Raw genomic sequence first — 17,028 nt, 5'->3', positions numbered from 1 at the left:
GAAATACTCTCTCCCATTCTCACTGAAACTTTTAACAAACTTCTAGATGGACATTCTTTGCGGCAAGAAACACTAATGGCAATTGTTTGTATGATCCCAAAACCCCTTTCTGATGATACTTCCTGTGTGAATTATCGGCCTATCTCTCTGTTAAACCTTGATATTAAATTATTAGCAAAAATAATAGCAAAACGCCTCAATAGCATTATAGGAAAATTAATACATAGAGATCAAGTAGGCTTCATGCCAAATAGACAGGCAGGCGATAATATACGCAGGGCAGTGTTATTGGCACATATTGCTAAAAAACGGAAAATCCCTTTATGTTTTCTATCTCTCGATATTAAGAGGGCATTTGACACAGTATCCTGGCAATATATGCAATATTCATTACAAAAATGGGGTTTTGGACCCCACTTTTTAACATGGATCAAAGCATTATATAATAAACCCAAAGCCTATATAATATATGCTGGATACAAATCTGAAGCCTTTAATATCGAAAGAGGTACCCGACAGGGTTGCCCATTATCTCCCTTATTATTTGCCCTTATACTCGAACCCATGGCCCAATACATCAGAACAAACCAAACTATAACTGGCATCGAAGTAGGAGGTATTACACACAAATTATGTATATTTGCAGACGATATATTACTTTTTCTATCATCACCACAGGTCTCTGGTCCTAACTTAATACCAGCTCTTGATGGATTTGCAGCCCTATCCGGCCTTATGATTAATCCTAAGAAATGCCTAGTGCTTAATATTTCACTCACAAACATGGAATTGATCCCGGCTAGGGCTGCACTCCCATTCACATGGGCAGAAAAATCAATCCCATATCTTGGAATTCATTTAACAGCATCTCATTCTGACTTATTCTCAACCAATTATCCTCCTGTATTAAGACAGATCACAAATCTAATAAAACAATGGTCGCAACTTCCTTTATCCTGGATAGGGAAGATTAATGCAATCAAAATGACTATTCTACCCAAATTGCTTTATCTATTCAGAGTCCTCCCTATTCCAATTCCTTCCTATTTTTTGAGAATAGTACAAAAAAGAGCAACTTCGTTTATATGGGGCTCTTCTAAACCACGTATACCTATACACACACTACATCTTCCCAAAAATAAAGGAGGCCTGAGATACCCTAATTTTACTAACTACTACAGAGCAGCACATTTGGCCAGTCTGTCCAAATACCATGCAAAACAGGAAATCCCATTATGGGTATTTATAGAGGCTTCAGAAAATGACCCTCTATTAATATCAAATTTATTATGGCTTAAACCTAAAGACCGCTTTAAAATTCATAATCCCATAACTAAACACTTCTTATCTCTCTAGGATAAACTAAAAACCAAATATCAGTTACAATCTCCACACAATCCTCTCCTTTCTTTTATCAGAAATCCGGCCTTTTATCCGGCATGGATCTACCCAAATTCTTTTAAAGCTTGGACAACATCAGGCATTCAGACACTAAATGACTTCATAGCATCTAAATCATTCCTTTCATTCCCATCGCTTAGAGAAAAATATGATCTACCAAACTGAGATATTTAGATATCTCCAAATCAAAAATTTCTATACACCATTCCTAAAGGGGGATACACCATTATCCCAATTATCCATTTTTTAATCAATCTGTACAAAAGATCCATTTGCTAAAGGTACAATTTCATCACTTTATAATCAATTATATGGAGTAGCAAATCTTAATAGACCCCCTTACGTTCAGAGGTGGGAGGAGGACCTGGGACGAACTTTAGAAGACACGGACTGGTCTAACATATGGCTCACATCTAAGTCATCTTCACCCAACATCTTAGCACTGGAGACAAATTATAAAGTCCTAACTCGCTGGTACCTTGTACCCGCTAGAGTGGCAAAATATTCACCTAATACCTCAACTCTTTGTTTTCGAGGATGCCCAGAAATAGGCACATATTTACACATATGGTGGACGTGCCCAGTAATCCAAACCTTCTGGAAGGAAGTCTTCGTGATTGCATCTAAAATATTTAAAAAAATAATACAACCAGATCCATATTTAACTTTACTTAATCTAAAACCGGAATGGTTAACACTCTCTCAATTCAAACTGATGATCCAACTAATAACGGCTGCAAAACAAACAGTGGCCAAGGCATGGAAATCTCCTACATTGGTACTAGCAGAAACAATTCACAGAATGAATAATACAATGTCCCATGCTAAGATGGTAGCCATCGATCAAAATCAAATTCCAAAATTTGAAAAACTTTGGCATCCTTGGATAAAACAACAGTTCCTGTCAAACTTCAATGACTCTGTCCTGTTGCCATGGTAACAGATTAAAAGACTTACAGAGACACCCATTCTAAGGCTTCATTAGAACTAAAAAGAATAATAAACTGACGAGCGGGACAACCTTGTGGACCATACCTCTACCTTTCAACCCTTTTTCTTCTTTCTCTTTCCTTTTCTCCACCTTACGATTAAAGCTCATTATCAGAATTTATTTGACCTATATACACTCTACTTGTAAACAATATGTATAGTAGGTATAAATCATTTAAATACCTACAAAAGTAACTAAGGAAATGATATATATCTTTAATTTAGGTTTACGTGAACCCAATGTTTAATATTTGAAATTTCATGATATTTACCTATATAAACCCTACTGTAAAACAATGAGCTTACTTTATAGATCCTTGTAAACTTACTTTATGTATCTTTATAACATTGTATACTCAATAAACTTCTTTTGACAAGGAAAACTTACGTTTTCTGAGGTGACATACGTGATGGTTTCATGAACCATTTTCCAAAAATTTTGGATAAGCGGGCAAGTCCACCAGATGTGGATCATCGAGCCCTCCTCAATTTTGCATCTCCAACACCTGTCAGAGGTCCGGGGAGAGAACTTGTGCAATAGGGTGGGAGTTCTATACCATCTAGTGATGATTTTAAAGCAGCATTCTTGAGTGGCGACATTTAGTGAACCCTTATGTGCGTACATGAAAATTTTTTCCCAGTTTTCCTCTGACAGGTTTAAGTTGAGGTCCTGTTCCCAAGCTTGACATGAGGAACTGGAGAACTCCGAATTGCTCACAAAGAGTGAGTTGTAGAGAAAGGAAATAATATGTCTCTGTGGGGTTGTCCTTGTACATAGGTCTTCTAGTGTCGTCAGAGGTCTAGTCCAATGCTGAGTTGTCTTGTTGCTGGTTAGGTAGTGTCTGATTTGTATGTAATTCCACTGTGAGATCTGTGGAGGGTCGCTATGTCTGTTTATTTCATCTCTAGATAAAAGTTTTCCATTTTTAAAAAAGTGTTTGACCAGAATTTCACCATGTGGCCATGAATTAGTGAGGAAATTTTTTCTAAACCTGGGACAAAGTCTGGATTGTTCCTCAGTGGTGTTAAAGGACTCATCCAAGGAACTGGATTGTTTTTTTTATAGGTGTTAAAAAATATTTCTAGTGTGGGACCTATAAGAGGATGGGTTTTAATGTTTTTGGAGTGGTGCGCTGGACGAATCCACGGGAGATAGTTTATTTGGTGGGAGAAAAGTGATTGCTCTAGAGACACTCAATCTTTAACTGTTTGGTGGATGTTCCAGTCTACTATTCGTGTCAGAAGAGCAGCTTGGTGGTATTTTTGGAGGTCTGGGAGAGCTATCCCCCCTTTATTTTTGGGTAAGTTTAGTCTGGTAAATTTGATTCTGGGAGGTTTGCTCCTCCAGATAAAGGAAGAACATGCTTTGCGGAAAGTATTAAAGAATGATAATGGCAGTCTAATGGGGATTGTTTGCATAACGTACAGAAATCTAGGTAGGATTGTCATCTTAATCAGAGAGGCTCTACCAAACCAAGAAATATTGAGAGAGTTCCATCTTTTTAAATCATCTTGTGTGTCTTTTAGAATGGGTAAAAAGTTGAGTTTGAAGAGATTACTTAAATTTGTAGGTATTTCTGTTCCTAGGTATGTTATGCTTTGTTTGGCCCACGAGAAGGGGAAGTTATTTTTACATAATTCTACTGAATTGGAGGGTAGTGTAATATTAAGGGCGCTAGATTTTGAGTGATTAATTTTTAAGTTTGACAATAGTTGGAAGTGCTCTAGGTCTTGGATGACATTGGGTAATGAAATATGGGGTTCAGAGAGGAATAGAAGCATGTCATCAGCAAAAGCTGCCACTTTATATGTGTGTTTGTGAATTTCTATACCTTTAATGTCTGGATTTGATCGAATTTTATTTAATAGTGGCTCTAATGTGATGACGAACAACAGTGGTGAGAGGGGGCATCCTTGTCTTGTGCCATTGCGAAGGTTGAAGGCGTTTGACAGGTGGCCATTGACACGAACTCTAGCTGTTGGGTTGGAGTATAATACTTTGATGTATGATCTCATTTGGGGCAGGATCCCTATGTGTTTTAGTACTGCGTCCATATAGTCCCAGGCCACTCTGTCAAACGCCTTCTCTGCATCAAGAGATAGGAAGAATCCCGGTTTCTTTTGGGATGATAACCAGTGATTTATGTTTATTGCTTTGATTGTGTTGTCGCGTCCCTCCCTTCCCGGGATAAAGCCTACTTGATCTAAGGAAATAAGGGAAGATAGCAGGGGTAGGAGTCTGTTTGCTAGTATTTTGGCATAAATCTTGATGTCGACATTAATTCATGAAATTGGTCTGTAGTTAGTTACCTGAGTCAAATCTTTCCCCTCTTTTGGTATGACCGTTATATGGGCTTCCAACAGTTGTTTAGGGGGATGTTGTTCAGAGTATAGTGATTGGAAGGTTTTCAGAAATCTAGGTTTCAGTATGTTGGTAAACGTTTTGTAATATTGAAGAGGTAATCCATCTGGACCTGGTGCCTTGCCTATTTTCATATCTTTTAAGGCTTTATCAAATTCCGGGCCTGATATAGGTGTCTCGAGTTCTAGGGCTGTATTTTTTGATATTTGGGGTGGGCAATATTTTTCTAGGAAATTTTGAATAAGCTTTGTTCTTTTTTCCGAATTATGTGGGCATTTAGGATTAGATGTAATGTTATATAAGGAATGGTAGTAGAGTTCGAACTGTTTGGCAATCTCCTCATTCGACGAGTATGGTGTGCCTTGTTTGTCTCTTATTTGATAAATTGTTGATGCAGCCTTCTTGCTTTGGACTGCCTTTGCGAGCATTTTTCCACTTTTGTTAACTTGCTCATAATATATCTTATGTCTTAAGATATATTGTCTTTTTGTTTTCATGTTCAACTCTTCTGATAGTAGAGTTCTTGCTTTAGTTAATTCTTCAAATGTGGAGAGAGCAACAGTTCTTTTGTGAGTTTTTTCTAGTTTATGAATTTGGTCTAGCAGCGATCTAATTTTGGATTGTTTTTCTTTCTTTATTTTAGCTAGTTTTTTTATAAATTCACCTCTCATTACGCATTTGTGCACTTCCCATTGTGTAATCAAAGCTGTCTCATCGTTTTCATTTAGTGAAAAATATTCATTTAGTTTGTCATTAAGATGTAGTACATCTATGGGGTCTTTCAAGACAGAAGTGTTAAGTCTCCACGTTTTGGTTATGGTAGTTTTTTCTGGGAAAGTTAATGATAAGGTAATTGGATGGTGATCGGATATAGTCATGGTTTCGATTGTCGAGTCTTTCATTAATTCTAGGTCTGGTTGCGAGATAAAAAAGTAATCTATTCTGGAATATTTTTGATGTACAGTAGAAAAATATGTAAAGTCTTTAGTTTGTGGGTTCAGAGTTCTCCAGGCGTCATGTAGCATTAATTCCTGTAGTTGGAGTTTGATTTGTTTTAATGCTTTATAAGGAAGGCTCGATGACCCATTAGAGGTATCTATGAGTGGATTTAAAGGAGTGTTAAAGTCACCTCCTAAGATAAGTATGCCCGCAGCGAAGTTTGTTAATAGTTCCTTAATCTTACGGAAAAAGGTTACCTGCTTTGAATTAGGAGTGTAGATGTTGGCAATTGTGATGGGATGAGGTCCTAACTTTCCTTTCAAGAATATGTATCTTCCCCCTGGGTCAAGCATTGTGTCTTGAATTTGAAGAGGAGTCTCTTTGGAAATCAGAATTGAGACTCCTTTGGTTTTCCCTTCAGGATTGGTGGCGTGAAATGCCATTGGAAATCTTTTATCTTGCATTTTGGGAACTTTATTAGCTTTAAAGTGAGTCTCTTGTATGCAAATGATATTTGCTTTGAGTTTATGAAATTCATTAAGGAACTTGGTTCTTTTTTCAGGGATGTTACGTCCTTTAGCATTTACTGAGACTAGCTTCAACGATGTTGAAGTGGTCTGCTGTTTATGAATAGGCATTTTGGAGTTCTTCCTGTACCCGAGATAAGAAGTGTTCGGATATAAGAGTGTGGTGAGATTTGACTTATTTGTATGTTTTGATTTGGGTTTGATAAATATGCCCGGGATATCAAGGGGGCGGGAATGAGAAGGGGGGGGAGAAGAAAGAAAAAAAAAAAAAAAAGGAAAGAGAGGAGGGGGAGGGTTTTTCCCTTCCCGAGGAAGGGGGTAAGGTAATGTTCCGGAGGTAGGTTTAGACCAGCTAGACTACCCTAATAAAAAGGTCCGGAAAGTACAAAGAGTGAAAGAATTTCCACTCTTTTTGTGGGAGCAAGGTCTAAGTAGGATCAAATGGAATATAGTTGGATTATTATGTTTTTTCTTCTTTTCTTTTTTTTTTTTTTTTCCTTTCTTTTATTTACAAAACTCTTAGCACTCTGGAGCAGCTAGCTAATTATATTGTTCAGATATTACAGGGTGTAAGAGAAGACCTTGGTCATGGTAGATTTTTAAATTATTAGTTGCAATTTATGGGTGAGATATAGATATGGGGACTGTAAATGACTGTATAAATAAGCGTTTTTATATTGAACCCTGTTTTATATAGACATTTCTTAGTATCTAAATTGTGTTAGGTTTCTCAGGTGCAGGCAAAATATGACCACTCTAGTAAATATGCTTATTACCCACAGGGGGGAGCTCTTGTCTTAGGGAATTATAGCTTCTTGTAAAAATAGGGGATTATTCTGCATATCTTATGAAAATTTAATTGCAAATTTGGAAGTACCATATTATTTATTTAGTCAATGGAACTTGAGTATATCAAACAAAGTTGCACAAAAAAAAACAGAAATTCTTGCTTCAAACATTACTTGAACGATAGAGTGAGTATAAGGCATTATGGTGGTCGAAGAATCAATATTTGTTATTTTCCTTCATCTTCTTTTTTTTTTTTTTTTTTATTGCGTTGTCGGAGCCCGACTATTGTTGAGGATGATATTTAGCCTTGCTAATTACCTCCTGTTTAATTAAATTTGGAAAAAGGGTTATGATTCTGTAAAGGAGATTTACCTTATGCAAGATGAATTGAGGTAATTCCAATGTGGTCCGCCATACTGCCTTTTTCTTATGATGAAAAATAACATCATCTATATTAACTGTGATACGAAATTGCTGTTATTCAGCACATTTTAATAATATCTAAGTATTATTGAAACAGTTTAAACCTTGATAAATGTAAAATATTCATAACCGTAGAAACTTTTGCTCCTTCTTCTATGTTGGAGAACATATATAATACTACTTGTGATATGTTCCGTAGTACATATCTATATATTTTTTATTTAATTTTTCCCCCCCCCCCCCTCCCCTCCCCCCCCCCCAAACCTGACAATGGGATTTTCTGTATGTTCAATATATGAGCCATATATTCTGAAGAAAATTATCTCAAAAATATGTGTGCTCTAAAGATATTGTAACTCCTGAACATTTCAGTATGGTTAGTGGTCGATAGTTAAAGTAATAGACATTATAGTTATATCTTAATATATCCCTGAGTATCAGAGGAGAAGAAAAAAAAATAATAATTTAGAAAGCGTACTTACAATCGGATGTTTTTTAGCTACGACTCATCTATCATACCCTTATGTTCTTATTTAACATCAGCTGTAAAGAAAGAGAGAAAAGAGAGAGAGAAGAAAAAAAAAAAAGGGGGGAAAACAAGGGGGAGAGGTAAAAACATGCAGATAGTTGGCTCTTGAGTTCAATCTTTTAACTTGTGGTTGGTCAATTCTTTAATGGTTGGTTCAAAGGTGTTTCATCTGGAGGAATAGAGGTCGTCTTGAAGTTTAAACGTTGATTGTAGATGTGCGTGCACAGAACGACAGCAGTGTTTGTTGTGGATGTTTGAAATTCAGGTGTCCATTTGGTCTTGTCTGTCCATGCGATCTCTGCGTCTAGGAGGAGAGAGTCCTGGGCTTCCTTGGTTTGCTCCTCTTCTGTTTTGATGAAATGAAGGTGATCTGCGTCGTCTATCTCTGTTTCTCTGGACTCTGGGCGTGTAGTTGTTTGTTACTTCGATCCACGTTTCATTCAGCATGAATGAATTATACCACTCTGGTACTTCTGTTGGGGGGATGTTTAAAGTTTCACAAAAAGATTGCAAGTCTTCTGGTGTGCGTAACAATGCTGTGTGACCTCTCCAGGTGGCTAAGAGACAGAAAGGAAACTTCCATCTGTAAGGGATACCTCTGGTGCGTAATTGGTCAAGAATCGGACGCAGAGCCCTGCGTTGCTGTAATGTGATGTTTGATAGGTCTTGGTATAGCTTTATCTCGCTTCCGTTAAACAGCACTCTATTTTTCTCTCTCGCCTTTTTTAAAATGGCTTCTTTCAGAGGGAAGTTTACCAAACAGCATATTATATCTCTGGGAGGATCAGTATCCCTTCCCCTCGCTCTGAGGGCTCTGTGAATCCTTTCAAAGTCAATGGGGGAGTCTGGGGGTCTGTCCAGTAAATCATTAAATATGGTTGTCGCAGTATGTTCAACGGGATTTTGGTCTGCAGATTCTGGAACTCCTCTTATTCTTATATTATGTCTTCTTCCTCTATTATCGAGGTCCTCTAAGTGGCGATGAATTTCAATTAAATGATTTAAGTGTATATCAGAAGATTTTTGTACCTGTTTTATGGCCTCAGCTTGTCGCGCTGTAGTCTGCTCCACTGATCCCATCCTTGTTGCAATGCTCTGGATGTCTGACTTGAGGTCTGTAATGGCTGCTGCTAGCGTGGCTTTAATGTCCAGGGCTACTGCCTGTAGATCAGACAGGCAGAGTGCTTGTGATGCTGGAGGGTTATGGGGCACAGGGGGTACAGCTTGTGGAGCTTGTGGAGTGGAGCTGTGACTGGGAGCGCTGTGGGTGCCGATCGCGCCGTCTTTAGTGGGGCCGGAGCCGCCGGCCGGGACGGGTGGCTTAGGCGAGGCCGCGGCTTTGAGGCCTTCTCCCTGCGATGTCCGGAACATCGCGGGGATGTTGCTTTGCTGGTGCTGGGAAGGCTCCGGGGGTTCACGTGCTGTTGGGGAGCTCCGATCCCCTTTAACCATGACTGGAGCTGGCAAATTTTTCCTTGTGTGCCTATTTAGCTGCTCCTTTGTGCGGGAGAGAGTGGCTTAGGCTTCCATTCAGGTCCGGAGTTAGGCCACGCCCAACATTATTATTATTATTATACAGTATTTATATAGCGCCAACAGTTTACGTAGCGCTTTACAACTTGAGGGTAGACAGTACAAATACAATACACTTTGATACAGTAGGAATCAGAGGGCCCTGCTCCTTAGAGCTTACAATCTAAGAGGGAAGGTCAAGAGATACAAGAGGTAATAACTGTGGGTGATGTGCTGATTGAGAAGATAAATGTACAGTTGTTAGGTGGGGGCCAGATAGGCTTCTCTGAAGAGATGAGTTTTCAGGGATCGTCTGAAAGTGGATAAAGTAGGAGAAAATCAGACGGATTGGGGTAGAGCATTCCAGAGGATGGGGGAGGCTCTGGAGAAGTCCTGAAGGCGAGCATGGGATGAGGTGACAAGGGAGTTTGAGAGCAGGAGGTCTTGGGAGGAGCGAAGAGAACGATTAGGTTGGTATTTTGTGACTAGGTTAGAGATGTAGCTGGGGGCCAGGTTGTGGATGGCTTTGTAAGTTATAGTTAGTATCTTGAATTTAATTCGGTGACTGAGTGGCAGCCAATGGAGGGATTGGCAGAGGGGTGTAGCAGACGCTGAGCGGTTTGTGTGGTGGATGAGCCTGGCAGCAGCGTTCATGACAGACTGAAATGGGGATAGCCTGTTTAGAGGTAAACCAATGAGGAGGGAGTTGCAGTAGTCGAGGCGGGAGATGACCAGGGAGTGGATTAGAAGCTTTGTGGTGACATTGGTTACGAAGGGGCGTATCTTGGAGATGTTGCGGAGATTGAGGCGGCAAGCTTTGGATAGTGATAGAATGTGGGGTCGAAAGGTTAGTTCAGAGTCCAGTATTACACCTAGGACCTTGGCGTGGGGAGATGGGTTGATCGTTGAGCCATTGATATTGATAGGGAAATCAGGGGAAGTGGCACCTGAGGGAAGAAATATCATGAGCTCGGTTTTGGATAGGTTGAGTTTGAGGAAGTGATGTGACATCCAGGCTGATATGTCTGCTAGTAAGTTGGTAATACGTGAGGAGACAGATGGAGAGAGCTGGGGGGTGGAGAGATAGATTTGGGTGTCATCAGCGTAGAGATGATATTTAAAGCCGTGGGAGGCAATCAACTGACCCAAGGAAGTGGTGTAGATTGAGAAAAGGAGAGGTCCAAGAACAGAACCTAGGGGGACCCCAACGGAAAAAGGAAGAGGAGAGGAGGAAGTAGAGTTGTAAGTGACACTGAAGGAGCGGTGGGATAGGTAGGATGAGAACCAGCGAAGAGTACAGTCACGGAGACCAAAGGAGTGGAGTTTTTTGAGGAGGAGGGGGTGGTCCACTGTGTCAAAGGCAGCAGAGAGATCCAGGAGAAGTAGTACAGAATAGTGTCCATTGGCTTTAGCCATTAGTAGGTCATTTGAGAGTTTAAGGAGAGCAGTTTCCGTGCAGTGTTGAGGGCGAAAACCGGACTGAAGGGGATCAAGAAGTTTATTCATGGTCAGATGGTCGCTTAGTCAGTTGTAGACCAGTCTTTCAAGAAGTTTGGAGGAGAAGGAGAGTAAGGAGATGGGACGTAAGTTGTTGAGATTGGTGGGATCCAGTGAGGGCTTTTTTAGTATGGGGGTGACTAGCACATGTTTTAGAGAGTTTGGGAAGATGCCACAAGAGAGGGAGAGGTTGAAAATGTGAGTTAGAGAGTGTAGAATCGAGTCAGAGGGTGAGCGTAGCATTTGCGAGGGAACAGGATCCATGGGGCAAGTGGTTAGATGAGTGCTAGATAAAAGTTTAGCAACCTCAGTAATAGTAGCAGGGTTGAATGAGGGAAGTAATGTGGACATGGGGTGTTGCATGGGGGAGGTTTTTGCGCATTGGTGATCTCCTCATGAATTGTATCAATCTTAGTTTTGAAGTGATTGGCAATCTCCTGGGCAGTGAGTGAGTTGGTGGGTGTAGGCAGTGGAGGACAGAGTAGAGTGTTTAAGGTAGAGAAGAGTTGACGTGGACTGGATGAGAAGGTGTTAATGAGTGTGATAAAGTAGGTCTGTTTGGCAGTGTGAAGGCAGGAGTAGTATTTTAGGAGGGCAGATTTATATTGTGTGAAGTCTTTCTGGGTCTTAGTCTTATGCCACAGGCACTCAAGAGCGCGGCTACGTTTTCTGAGACTTCTGGTATCATCTGTTTGCCAGGGTTGTAGCAGTCGGGGCCTAATTCTAAGTGTAGTGAGGGGGGCAAGTTTGTCTAGGGAGGAAGACAGTGAGCTGTTGTAGATGAAAGTAGCTAGGTTGGGGCAGGACAGAGGTGAAATTTTGTCATAGAGGTGATCAGTAGCAGAGTAGAGAAGAGAAGGGTTGAGGTGGCGAAGGTTTCTACGTGTAACTGTTAGGCGGTTGGAGGGAGAAGAGGTGGAAGACAGGGAGAGAGCAAAACTAATAAGGTGGTGATCAGAGAGTGGGAGTGGATTGTTGGAAAGGTTGCACGGAGTGCACAGATAGGAGAAGGCAAGGTCGAAGGTGTTGCCGTTGGAGTGGGTAGGAGCCTGTATCCATTGCTTCAGGTCAAGCGATGAGGTTAGACTGAGAAGTTTAGAAGTAATAGTAGTGTTAGTGTTAACAGGGATGTTGAAGTCCCCAAGAATAATTGTGGGGATTTCAGAAGAGAGAAAGTAGGGTAGCCAGGCAGAGAAGTCATCAAGAAAGGCTGATACTGGTCCAGGGGGCCGGTAGATGACAGCAATTCTTAGAGAAATGGGAGAGAATAGACGAATGCAATGTGCCTCAAAAGAGGAGAGTGCCAGAGAGGGAGGTGGGTGAAGTACCTGATAGGTGCTGCATGGGGCTAAAAGAATTCCCACTCCACCTCCCTTCCGTCCGCTTGGTCTGGGGGAGTGAGTCCAGAAAAGGGCCCCATGGGAGAGGGAAGCAGGAGAAATAGTATCCAATTCATGAAGCCAGGTTTCAGTAATGGCAAGTAGGTTAAAGGAATTTGTGATAAAGAGGTCGTGAAGGGCGGTGAGTTTGTTGCAGACAGAACGTGCATTCTACAGGGCACAGGAAAAGGGGGGGCTGGTTTTGGAAAGAGGAATAGAGACCAAGTTGTGTGGGCAACATATTTATAGTATACATTTAAGATCTCGCCCTCCCATAGGATATTACCAATCCAAGCCATGCCAAACACCTCATCCATGTACATACAGTTATTCATAGCATTTCTCACCCATCAATGTTCAGACAGTTTTTATAACAGCTTTTTTAACACTACACAGGCTATCACATCACTTTGATCAAGGCATTAGCTTTGCGGTTGACACAAACCTAAACAAGACTTCCATCTTCTCAGTAGAAACATCCCTCTTACTTCTAACTTGAGAGCAACAATATATTTAAAGGAGTAATAACCCAAAACAATAAATATATATTAGAGTGGCTCTCAACCACCTCTTTCACATAGGAAATGTAGAAATTCCTAGACTGTAAGCTCTAACGAGCAGGGCCCTCTGATTCCTCCTGTATTAAATTGTATTGTACTTGTATTGTCTGCCCTAATGTTGTAAAGCGCTGCGTAAACTGTCGGCGCTATATAAGTCCTGTATAATAATAATAATAATAGAAATAATGCTGCTAACCATGACAGCTTCCTTCCTGTTAATAGTTGCTACCAGACTTCATTGCATGGGGTCCCCTGATTAATCCATAGCAGACCCTCATCAAGGATAAGGGTCTGCCATGTATTTTTAGGGTGAAAGCCACAATTTGTTTAGTGTGGGGGTCCCCCATTAACATCTACAGTATATCAGACCCTCATTCAGGATACGGATCTGGTATAGATGAAGAGAGTCCCCTGCCTCTTTGTTTACAAATAGAATATACCGCAGCAAAAATGACATTTAAATCACATTTAAATTGAATCGTCGTTGGTGGCACCGCCTCCCCCTTGTGATGTCACGGACTAGTGCATGCTGGGTCGGAGACGTCACAAGAGGGCGACGCCACCAGGTGATGTTGCCAGGTGGCCCCGCCCTTACCTACATAAGAACTGTCAAACAGCAGAGGATGCATTCGAAGGTCAGCTGTCAATGAATGCAAAGCGTTTTTTTTTTTTTTTTTCTGGGTGCGTGATTCATGATGGATTTACAACAGGGGACACTGTTTTTTAATTTTTTTAATATAGGATCTGTTACATAGTTACATACAGTAGTAGGTAAGGTTGAATAAAGACAACAGTCCATCCAGTTCAACCTGTGTAGGTGTATGTGATAATCATTTCCCATATCCCTGTACGTTGTGTTCTTTAAGATGCGCATCCAAGAGTCTTTTAAAAATATCAATGCTCCCCACTGACACCACCACTTGTGGAAGAGAGTTCTTACTGCCCTGACAGTGAAAATCCACTGTGCTGCTTAAGATTAAACCACTCCTCCTCCAATCTCATTGTGTGGCCCTGTATCCTCTTACAACCCCTAAGATTGAATAGCTTTTTTCCTATTCTGGGGTCACCATTGAGGTATCTGTAAATCGCTGTCATGTCCCCTCTCAAGCGTCTTTTCTCCAGCAAGAATAAATTTAGTGCTTGTAGTCGCTCCTCGTATTTGAGGTCCTCCATCCCCCTTATTAATTTAGTTACCCTTCTTTGGACTCTCTCTCCAGCTCCAGAACATCCCTTCTGAGTATATCCCCTTTTTTATGCATACTAATATTCTGGTGGCTTTGGTAGCTGCAGTTTGACGTTGCATGCTATTTCACAGTCTATCTTCCACTAGGACCCCTAGATCTTTCTCCATCCTTGATTCCCCCAGAGGTTCTCCCCCTAGTGAGTAGTTTGCATTTATTTATTTATTAATCTCATTATTTCACATTTTTCCACATTAAACCTCCTTTGCCATGTAGTTACCCACTCCCATTATTTTGTTCAGGTCTTTCTGTAAAATTTCTATATCCTCCTGATGTGAAGTTATTTCCCTGCTTACTTTTGTGTCGTCCGCAAAAACCGAGATTGATCTATTTATCCCATCCTCTATATCATTTATGCATAAATTAAACAGAATTGGTCCCAAGACAGAACCTTTGGGTACCCCACTTACCACTCCAGACCAGTCTGAGTACACCTTATTTATCACTACCCTTTGGACGCACCCCTGTAACCAGTTTTCTATCCAAGAACAAACCTTAATTGTAAAAACTGTCTGTGTTTTTATTACTTTTTGACACTTTTTTGGTGAATGGAGCGCCAGGATCTGGGGCCCCATTCACAGAACCCCACAACCACAGCCCAGAGTTGTGGGGAAGAGACCCTTGTCCCCATTAACATAGGGACAAGGTGCTTTGGGGTGGGGGGCTCAAAGCAACCACCCTCCCCCCTATGTTGAGGGCATGTGGCCTGGTATGGTTCAGGTGGGGTTGCGCTTGCTCATCCCCCCCACCCCTTTGCTGACCTGCCAGGATGCATGCTCAGCTAAGGGTCTGGTATAGATTTGGGGGTGACCCCCCACCATTTTTGTTTTACTATTGTTTTAACGGCAATTTTTTTTTTTTTTTTATTCAGCTGTCAGCGGGGAAGCCCATTGTAGCTGATGACTCATTGGTTGTTAAGGATGCCACGGTCGGCTTCCTGGCCCCACTCCTTAACAACCAGCTTTTACCCAAAGCTTTGCCCAAGCAGAGCGTAAAATGCACTGTGCAGCACGCAGTGCATTGCAGGGTGTTCAGCGGGGCGAACACCTGCCGAACACGCTGCAAATTCAGGTGTTCCCTAAATGCGGTGAACAGCCAATGATTGGCCCAAACTCATGCTTAGGCCAAACCGTAGTAGTAGGCTGTATACATTGTACAGATGTGCCACTTCACAGGCAGAGTAAAGTGGTATAAAAAGTTTGTTTGCTGTTTTTTTTTTTTAAATAACAAACATGTTGAACGTACCTGCTCTATGCAGTGGTTTTGCACAGAGCAGCCCCGATCCTTCTCTTCTCGGATTCCCCTGCTGGTGCTCGTGGCCCTTCCCTCTTGACCAGTGCCCCCAATAGCAGGCTGCTTGCTATGGGTTCACTGGTGCGTGCTCTATCCCGAGCCCTGCTCTATGCATCTATAAGGCCGCCCAATCTCTCACTGACTGTGATTGTCATAGGCTCCCGCTGCTGTCTCAGCCAAAGAGGAGAGGGAGTCTCTGGACAGCCAAGGCTCTCGTGCACATCGCTGGATTGAGAGGGGGCTCAGGTGAGTATTAGGGGGCCTGTGGGGAGAGCAACACACAGAAGGTTTTTTACCTTTGTGCATAGAATGCATGAAGGTAAAAACAACTTCAGCCTTTACAACCACTTCAAGGGAATCACCCAGGCACCTTATTTAGAGTTTGTTATTTTTTTTTTTTTAATTGCTACTCTCCACCAAACGTAAGTTTAGAGAACATGTTTTTGCTTTTGGTACACTTTCCCCAGCCCCCCCCCCCCCCCCATGTTTAACAATCTCTTGCCTATTACCTTGGAAGTAGGGTGCAGATATGGCATCCATACTTTACTCATGTTCTGTAAATCTGACTTGAACAGAACCCAGGCACCTTCAGTTTATCCCTAGTTACAGAAGCCCCATAAAATTAGCCCCAATTCATTAGCCTCATTATGCTATGTTTTTTTTTTTTTTCTTAAAAAAAAATTGAAAATGTAAAATACACAACTAAAATACCACACCAAGAAAAAAAAGGAAAAAACACACAGAACACAAAATAAAGTAAATAAACTACCATAAGTCAGAGCCAGGCCAACGCCCAGGCAAACAGGGTGGCCACCCACAAGCTGTAACAGAGAAGTAAGAAAAGGGGCAGAGGGAGGGTAATTAACATGGTATTTTAAATGTGAAAAAAATTTGCTAATGTTATGATCTCATGAAATGCTGTACTTTTCTGAATTACCAGGTAAACCCTGAAAAAGAAGTCTACTGGACCCATGTTAGCTCAGATGCCTGTAGGTTTGCTCTAATGTGGAAATACGGTGGAATTTACATGGATGCTGATGTCATCTCACTTCATCCAATACCCCAGGACCATTTTCTAGCAGCCCAGGATTTCACAACTACTAGCAGTAGTGTTTTTGGCCTCTCCTCACATTACCAGTTGGCGTGGCAGTTTATGGAAAACTTTGTTGAGAACTACAGGGGAGAAATATGGGGACACCAAGGGCCGGGGGTTTTCACTTGTGTTGTGAATAAAGTCTGTGGCATGCCGGTATTTACCTCTACGGATGATGTCATGTGTGGAAACATCAGTTATTTTCATCCTCAACGTTTCTACCCCATCTCATATCCAGCATGGAGAAGGTACTTTGCAGTCTGGCAGAATTTGCCAACATTTAATGATTCCTATGCCTTACATCTTTGGAATTTCATGAATAAAGAAGGTAAATCCATGGTACCTGGAAGCAACACATTAGTGGAACATCTCTACCAGAAACAGTGCCCTATTACTTATGGATATATCTTGAGAAATGAGAAAACTCACCTGTAACTTAAATTGAGGGTATTTGGCTAATTTAAAATGTAACTCAATTTTTGTTAATAAAAAG

At 41.2% G+C, this 17,028-nt stretch overlaps 1 pseudogene; it reads left to right on the top strand.

Annotated features, from left to right (window-relative positions):
- The window catches only part of LOC141139096 (alpha-1,4-N-acetylglucosaminyltransferase-like), a 51,161-nt pseudogene extending 34,191 nt beyond the window's left edge, over window positions 1-16,970 (top strand).
- The last annotated feature ends 58 nt before the right edge of the window (window positions 16,971-17,028 follow it).

Source organism: Aquarana catesbeiana, linkage group LG04 (assembly GCF_042186555.1).
Source record: "Aquarana catesbeiana isolate 2022-GZ linkage group LG04, ASM4218655v1, whole genome shotgun sequence".
In the NCBI taxonomy this organism is placed as follows: Eukaryota; Metazoa; Chordata; class Amphibia; order Anura; family Ranidae; genus Aquarana; species Aquarana catesbeiana.
Note: the sequence above shows the minus strand (reverse complement) of the source record. Positions and strands in the feature narration are given on the sequence as shown.